Below are 8,548 nucleotides of genomic sequence, written 5' to 3' on the forward strand. Positions count from 1 at the left end.
GCTCGCACTGAGGAGGAAGCACCGTTGCAAAGTCAGTGACTTGATGCACTTGGCTAGGCTTCCATATATGGAAAAACGTTTTACCAACTGGCACAGTACACTGAACCTAGTTGCATTGTTTTAGAAACAGAGTCACACTGGAGTGTGTGTGATTGACTCCCGAGTCTGTCTGCATGAGCATACTACAGCAGTAAAAATGTATCTATTCTTTGCCAGGGAAAAAAAATAGCGCAAACAGCACTGTGTGCATGTTCTTAAAGTTTTATATACAGTATATATATAAAATAGAAAGTCACGTATGTCATTGAGGAAAAAAAAAGCTCTGTCTTTATGTCCTCGCCATGAAACATCAGAGCTGTTAAAGAACTCTGTTTTCTTCTCAGTTGCATCTTCAGAGGAGGCTGGGACAGAAAGTGCGTCTCGATGTGGGGTCTCCCAGAGGCAAAGAGAGCTGGTGGCTCCTCGCTTTGATGAAGACGGAGAACAAGGACGGAAGACAAGAAGAGGAGGGGAGGTGAAGGAGAAGCATTAGCGTTGGATTCCTTAGTGGGGACTTGAGTCCAATAAATGTTTCACGCTTTTGGCAGTTACAATGACAGAGGAGCTGCCTGCGTGTCTAGAAAATAACAATTCATTGAAGGACCAATCTGGCATCCTGAATGGAATATTACACAATGAAATGAAAAGGGCGAGGAGAAATGTGCAGCAGTATACTTGTGGACAGATGGAAGGTATGTGCACACGAAGACAGAGAGTACACAAGCAGCAGCTGACACTTGGCGTAGTTCCGTGTTTCCACCAAGCGAGGGAGCTGTTGGGTTTGGTTTCAGGGATCCCAGAGGGGTAGAAGCAGGAGGCTGCCAAGACAAAAAATAGAGAGAGAGAGATAAAACAAAAAACAAAGAAGAACAGAGATGAAGAGGAGGGAGGGAGAAACAGAGACATAGAGGAGGAGGAAAGAAAAAGAAGGAGACTGACTAGTACCTTCATATTCCATTACATCACTGCTTTCTTTGAAAACGCTCCTCTCAGGCTTACGTCAGTGGGAAAGACTCCAATCACACTTTTTGGTACGAGAGAAACACCTTCATCATGCTTTATCGCAACAACAAATCCAGTCCTCGACAGCCGAGGATGCTCTCCAAACGCAGCAGGAGATGTACGACGGCTGCCTCGACTTGTGAGAGTTGAGCTTCACCCCGCATCATATTTCACTCTTTAAAGTTTGAGAATGTGGCTTGTAAAGGTTCTTCAGCATTTGGCACAACATGGTGGATATTAGGCGGACCGGATTTTTAGCTTGGTAAACATGAGAGCAAATGCATCTCCTCCCAGCTATTCTGGTGTTGACAGCTTTACTGCTCATCAGACTAACAGCACCTCTGCCCCGCTGCTGACGTGCCTGCTTACCTGCCTGCCTCCTCAGCACTTCAGCAAAAAGTTGTCTCAAAGTACCTGCAAAAGAAGCAGAGGGAGAAAGAGGCCAGGAGCGTTAACATGCAGGGTTAGGGATAGGCAACACTTGGCTTAGAATCCCCCCCAACCCAAAGAGCCATTTTGTAAGAAACTGTTTACATTATGTAACTTTTCAAAAACATTAGAAATTTAATGCTTTTCTGTATTATTTAACCATTAAATAAAAAAAAAACCACATAGACAGAAACAGTTGTTTTTTTGTTGGGTAGAAATACATAGCATTTAGGCTAATTCCAGTCCAGCTTATAGACAAGTTGTACATTTTTTAATTAAAAGCTCATTGTCAGAAGCTCCATGTTCATAAACTAAGACATTATTTTCAAGTTGCTTAAGTTTTAAAAAGAGATGTCCAGATCAAGTCTATAAATCAATGTTAAGCTTGATTAGACCTAGATTTAGCCAGTCACTGTCCTGCTGATGAAGCCTTGGGGCCACAACAAATGATTTTATTTATTTATTTATTTTTTGAGTAGTAGCAGTGCCTCCTATGCCATGCCATGCTACATGGAGAGCTAAATGAAAACTGCCACAATCTGTGCCCACATTGGATGATACGTGGTTTTTGTCTATAACATTTCAAAGCACTGGTCTTCTGCTTTGCTAAAGCAGCTCAGGGCCTCAAGGTCCCAGATAACCTGTTTGTGTGATTTTGCTGTGGCTGCGGTTATTCCACTCTCATCATCAATCATTAGACTTTCTGGCTGGCTGTTTGAATCAGGTTTACCCTGCTGCGAACACATTTAATGCTCCAAGATACGTGTGGTTGTGTGTGTGTGTGTGTGCGCGCGCCCGTGGGCTCGTGCGAGGGAGCACGTGCGTGGACGGTCCCGCTGCGAACGCAGACACGGCTACACCCGACACTGGACATCACAGCAGGCAGCACCTGCGAGATTGAAAGAGGCGAGAGCCGTGGCTGTGTTTGTGTGCATGCATGCATATGCGCATGTGTGTGTGAGAGAGCGGAAAGTGCTGCCTTAGGAAAAAGCTGGAGAGTGAGGAAAGGAGACAGGAGGAGGGAATGAGCGTATTCTCACATCAGCGAGCAACAAAGCGATGTACAGCAATACCTGGCTTACGTGTGTGTTCACGCTTGCACACGCAGTCACACACACACACAGAGTCACAGTCCAGGTGCTTTTGCTGGTGACTGTCTGTGATGAAGCAGCTAGTCTCAGGCAGAAATAGGTCAGCAAGCCTCTGGGCCTCTGGAGTCAGGAAGGCTGCCCTCTCGGTGTCTGTCTGTGTCACACATATCCTCAGCACACTCATCGCACAAACCTTCCAGTCAGAAGGTAACTCTTGTGCGTACTATTCAAGTATTTAGGGTTAGTCTGAGTATAATTAAGGCAAAATCTCTCTACCAAAATGTAGTTTTAGCTGGTAAAATAATACATAAGAGAACCAGACCCAAACTTGATGGATTAGGTAATATTCCTTTACAGTTCATTTCAAAAGTATGCAAGCTTGACACTTTTGACATTTTGTCACGACAACCAGAATCCTCAAAGTATTTTTTTTTTTAATTGAGGCTGTTTATTTAACGGACCAAACACAAAGTAAAGGGTTTTTGTAAGTCAGAAATTCCTAAAGTGTCATTTGTACTGACATCTTTTTACTTTAATGCCACAAAATACAGGTAAGTTCTGGAAGAAAACCTGTTACAGGCTGAGGTGAAGGTTCACCTCGCAGCAGGACCACAACCTTAAGCATAAAGCCAAAACTACAATGGAGCTGCTTAGATAACTGTCCTTAACTTGAATTGGCTTTTCTAGCTGCACAGACCACTCAACGCACTTCACACCAAAGCTACAGTCGCTCAGTCGTAGTTACAATGCAGACACATATTTTGAATATGAATATCAGTAAGTATTCATGCGAGGGTTATGGCCAGGGGCATATCAACTTGCCTCGGCGAGGAACCTTGAACTGTTAGAATGACCTGGTGAAAGTTCATTTCTAAATTCAAATGATGATGTGTGGGATCTGTGTCTTATCTTACAGAGACTGAGTCATTTTGCAAAAGTTTTCATCCCTTGATGTGCATTTTTATATGCAAAAAAAAAGCGTCAAACTTGTCCCTTTTATTTACAACACAGTTCACTAGTTTGCTTGGTCTGTCACTTTTGTTCCCATTGAAATATATACAGTCATAACATAGCAACGATACTGTATATTGAAACAAAAATGTAACTTTTCAAATAAACCGATAGTAACATGTCTAAAGTTTTGACATTTTTGACCTGTTTCTTTAAAAAAGATAAAATAAATCACTGACATTTAAAGCTCATCAAACTCTGCTTTCCCCTTGTTGTCTGCTTTCCAGTCACGCATCCAAACTGACGCAAACGCGTGTCAACATTAAAATCCCCTCTCCGTTTCTCCAGTTTGTCTCATCCATATCTGGAACTAGGATTAGCAGCAATGGCCGGCACTTGGGAACGAGGCTTACCTGCGAGTGGGCGTCTCGTCCTCGGTCCCCCAGCAGAGGAAATGAAGATTAGCCCGGCGCATAAACATTGCGAGATTACTTGCCAGAAAGGATTAATAAATGCATGCATACAGTATTTGGGAGTTTTGTGTTGTGCATCTTTTAAGTGCCGAAGCCAGGACTTTCCCCCTCCGTGCTCGCGCATCTTTAAGATTACTTAGTGAGATTAGCTCCTCTGAGAACTGGGGTATGTTGAGCCTTATGAGAAGGTAAAGGGATGGGGCGCAGGGATTTACTCAGCAAATCTAAAGTGACACGTAACAAGCAGTCCCAACAGTGCTCCTTCATTTTATATTTGAATCAGAGCGTTTTATTTACTTACCAGTTGTGTCCGCGTCAGTGTGGTAGTGGCTGTTTGCTACAATCGATACCGCTATTTTTATTCTGTTTACGTTTAAAGTTCTGCCTAGTCAGGCAGTCGGCAGCTATACTTGTTTGTCCTGAATCAATATTTTTGTTTCCTTCTCACCTGCCAACTAATGCAGCTGGCTTTGCAAAAAAGAAAAGAAAAAAAAAGAACTGGAGTAAGTTATGGAGCTACCAAAATGAACAGATGAGTTACAATGCTTTGCAAGATTAAATTTACACGCCTAGAGCTTTTTCACATCTTGCCATGTATTTTTCATGTATTTTATTGGGATTTTAGATGGACCAACGTGAAGAAGTGGATAGCTGGGAAGTGAAAGGGAAATGATACATGGCTTTTACGAATAAAAAAAAAAAGTGTGACATGCATCTGCACTCGTACCCTAAAAGGCTCTACCAGCTGTGTAGAAAGTGTCATTTCTACACTTTTCTTTGGCTCCGAAAATCTCAGGCTCTTTCACACTGAAAGGAGAACAGCAATGATAAATTGTGGATGATGTCCAATTTTAGGTCTGTTCTTCTATTGGGCTAAGACATTAACATGCTTTAATCTAACCTTTTCCGTTGTAGCTCTGGCCGTTTGTCTGAAGTTGATGTCCAGCTGGAAAGTGAACCAGCCCTAGTCTTAAGTCATTTGCTGCCTCTAACTGTCAGAAATGTAGGTTAAAATGACGACCCGAGTGCACAGATAGGTACACAAAAACAGCAAGTAGACAGAGTAAACAGTAGTAGAAACATTAATGAAAGCCTCTCATAATTCATTATGAACAGTTTCTTGGCAGCAGCTGTTAAATGTTCTTTAATTAGGTTATATGATGTGCAATGATGTCAGGGAAATATATATTAAAGAGAAATACTGAGCCCTGAAAAAGGCGGTCAACTTAAGAAAGCTAAAAGAGTAACTAAACCCCAAATCAACATTTTGCAGATAAACCGTATAGGTCCTGAAGGGTGCTATTTTATGGCTTCTGATCAAATTGCGACATTTTTTTGTAAATTTGTTTCACTCTGCAAACGATCCTAAGGCGTCCCTCCTTGAGTTGAACAGTGGCTACTGCAGTCCAATTTCCATTTTTGTACAGCTTGGTCACATTTGGGTTTAAAACCATCTCACTCACAACTCCTTGTTGTGAATCCGGAGTGGGAATTGTGAGCGTGGAAAGCATTGATCAATGGCGTTTTACAGCTTTGCAAATGTGTGATTCATTTGCACTACGGACACGGAGTGCAATGGGTCTGCTGTGACTGCTGGCAGTTTGCTGCAGGACGGCTGTGTGAGTCCGGCTGCAGCGGTTAGGAAGCGAGGACGGGCTTTGATTGACTGTGCCTTGTTTAAAGTAAAGGACAGCTCAGACAAAAAAGTGAGAAATCAGTTTAGATCATTTTAGATTGGTGGTCCGTATAAAGAAACTTGATAAAATCCTGGAATAAAATATAATATGAGCGAATCGTGGCTGTAAATCTGGTTTTGGTCCCTGGATACAGATCTCTTGACGATCTGTCAAATATTAGGTCAGGCATTTCAGAGGAACCTTCTTGTTGTTCGTTATTCTCCTGCTTACTGAGGGAGACATGAAGGAGCATCTTTTCCCTGCTTCAGGTTTCAAAGCCGTGTAACAGCTATGCACTGAAAACAAAGCAAATGTTTTCATCTTGACTTTTAAGAGAACCTACTTGCTATATATATCCCGTTGGCAGAGGAAAGATGACAGCTCTCTCTTCTGTGTTCCTTTCTGATTGAAAAAAAAAAAAAATTAGGCAATCAGTCACTTTCTCACTGTCTCCGAGCATTCACTGGGGTGTAGCATCGGCACTGTTTATGTGTGTGTGTGTGTGTGTGTGTGTGTGTGTGTGTGTGTGTGTGTGTGTGTGTGTGTGTGTGTGTGTGTGTGTGTGTGCGTGTGCGTGTGTGGGATATCTGTGCATGTGTGTTTCAGTACTCTGCTGTAATGACGGCTTCAACAAATCAAAGCAATATATAATAAAACATACACAATTGACATTTCATTTTAAGTAAGGTATCACTAAATGAAAGCTTGATTGATAAATTAGCTTAACAGCTTTGCTAAAGACAAAGGGGATAGCTTGAACTTTGTTTAAAGTGGAGTTCTGTGTAGCTGTTATCAGCAGACAGTAATTGATCTGCAGCAGACAGCTGGAGAACTCATCTAATGACTGATCAGACCTGGGATCAGGAAACATAAGATTTTCCTTTCTTAGCGATAGTTCCTGTCCACCAATAAGGGTTCAGATTTCTCATTGATGACACATTGGTTAGGATCTATGCTTAAAGTTTACATATGGCCAAAAGTCAAAAATGGCATATGCCCAAAAAATATATGGATTTAAAAACCCTGCACACAAACACACACACAAAACAGTACATTTCCCTTTATTAATCACGGCTCTACAGACTGTAGCACCTATCTACAGTTCCTGCTTTGCGGCATGATAAAAGTCATGGGTTGAGCCAGGCCAGGCAGCTATTATGTCAGCTGCCTGTTGGAGTCACATATGACTTGCACATTGATAGAACGCCCATGCTTTCTATTAATATAAGATACTTAATTGTCATACGGAGCCCTTACAGCAATATGAATCCAGACAGTGAAGCCAATCACGCTTGGGAAACCGGACAATATTGTTGTAAACTGGCTTATGATGTTGGCCTGTTCTCCCACAGTGGTCATGTTAATAGTGCCATTCAGGACGGAGGGCAATATTGTACTTAATGCTGGCTGTGATCCCAGACCTCTGGATAACGTCATTGAACTGCGGTGCTTCTTACAGTGACTACAGAAAGTTAATTAACTGTTGATTAAGTCAAACATATTGTTATCTGATGATTCAGAGAAGCTGGTTGCCAGGAACACCAGAGTGCTTAACACCTATAATTGGCCAGGGATGGTGTGGATCCGGCGGGTCGGTCTCTCCGATGCTGGACCCAGTTCAACACATAGATCTAGGGATAAACCCATCATGACCATGGGTCAGAAGATGTTAATGATATATAATTTTCTTTCCATGACACAATTTAGCAATATTTCAGTGATGGTCTATCTATACCATAAAGTCCTAATCAAATATATTAAGATGTGTAGTTGTAAAAGGACAAAATGCGAAAGGCTTGAGGGGTGTAAATACTTTTTTATAGTCACCATGTGTGCCCGTTTTCAATTGTTTTCCAGAAGTTGAAGTTCACCCCCAAATGTATAAATTTCATCTTAAAAATTATTTCTTCCCGTAATTAATTCTGATTCCTAGCTTTAAGACGTTGCACATCCTAATCTAATGCGAACCCTGTAATTACACTGGCTTCTGTCGTGTCTTGCCTCTGGGATCTCTGAACGTCGACTTCTCTTTACACTACGTTGGCCCGGGGAGGTCTGCAAACTTCAAGATCACAGAACCTGAGGTAGATTTATAATGGTTGCTAAAAGGAGCGTCTCTCTGGGCAACAACTCAACTGTCTCCCACTCAGAAGCTTTCCTCAAGCAACACAATGGACCCACCAAATTTCCTTTATTGTTGCCTACTCACTTTGCTTCTTGTGGAGTCCTCCCACCAGTTCCAGTAAAGGCTTCTTAGGTGTTTTGTACTGTTCATGAAGACTTCACAGTTTAGGCTCCACAGCAGTATGACTTTAGCTGGTTCCAAATGAAACACTTCAGCTCAAGTGAATGAAACCTGAATGACCTGAAGTTGACATGAACAGAGCAACCAGAAGAGATATGTGCTTTGTCTGCGCTTTTAAGTACACAAATGTTTTACACTGGCTAGGAGCAAGTAAATATGCAAGTATAAAAAAAACGGGGATTTTTTTTTTCCAACTTGCAACTTAATAATTTAGACCTCTGAGCTCAGAAAGAACTCATTTTATGACATCCCAGGTGTTTCTGTTTGTCAAACTGTTCACATCGCCTGCATCCCGTCAAAATCTGAGTTGCACTTAGGGATGAAAACAGGAGACAACCTTGTAAATCAGGATTTTTATAACATTTTCTTTTCGGTTTAATTAAATAAATTTACTAGTGTTTTTATGCGTGTAATCTGGAACCTGGGAATTAATTAAGCATTATATTTAATGGCACCTGTAAAGCACTCTCAATCAAGTGAGCAAGTCATTTTCAGTAACTAGTGCTGTGTTAACTACGGAGTCTAAATGCATCCTAGAATTCTGGAGTAAACTCAAATGTCCCTTTTGTCCTTCAAAGTGTT

At 41.7% G+C, this 8,548-nt stretch overlaps 1 long non-coding RNA gene across 3 annotated transcripts; it reads right to left on the reverse strand.

Moving 5' to 3' along the window:
• Positions 1-249: 249 nt before the first annotated feature.
• On the reverse strand, positions 250-4,178 carry LOC103469095 (uncharacterized). Of its 3 annotated transcripts, XR_534301.2 has the most exons (4): positions 3,926-4,170; positions 985-1,455; positions 715-857; positions 250-465 (listed from the first exon to the last, which is right to left on the reverse strand). It is a non-coding gene; the product is annotated as an uncharacterized LOC103469095 (long non-coding RNA). The 3 variants fall into 3 exon arrangements; XR_001776601.1 differs by having other exon boundaries at positions 250-857; positions 1,411-1,455; positions 3,926-4,178; XR_534300.2 differs by having other exon boundaries at positions 250-857; positions 3,926-4,173.
• Between the last annotated feature and the right edge of the window lie 4,370 nt (positions 4,179-8,548).

The sequence above is a fragment of the Poecilia reticulata genome, linkage group LG1 (genome assembly GCF_000633615.1).
Source record: "Poecilia reticulata strain Guanapo linkage group LG1, Guppy_female_1.0+MT, whole genome shotgun sequence".
In the NCBI taxonomy this organism is placed as follows: domain Eukaryota; kingdom Metazoa; phylum Chordata; class Actinopteri; order Cyprinodontiformes; family Poeciliidae; genus Poecilia; species Poecilia reticulata.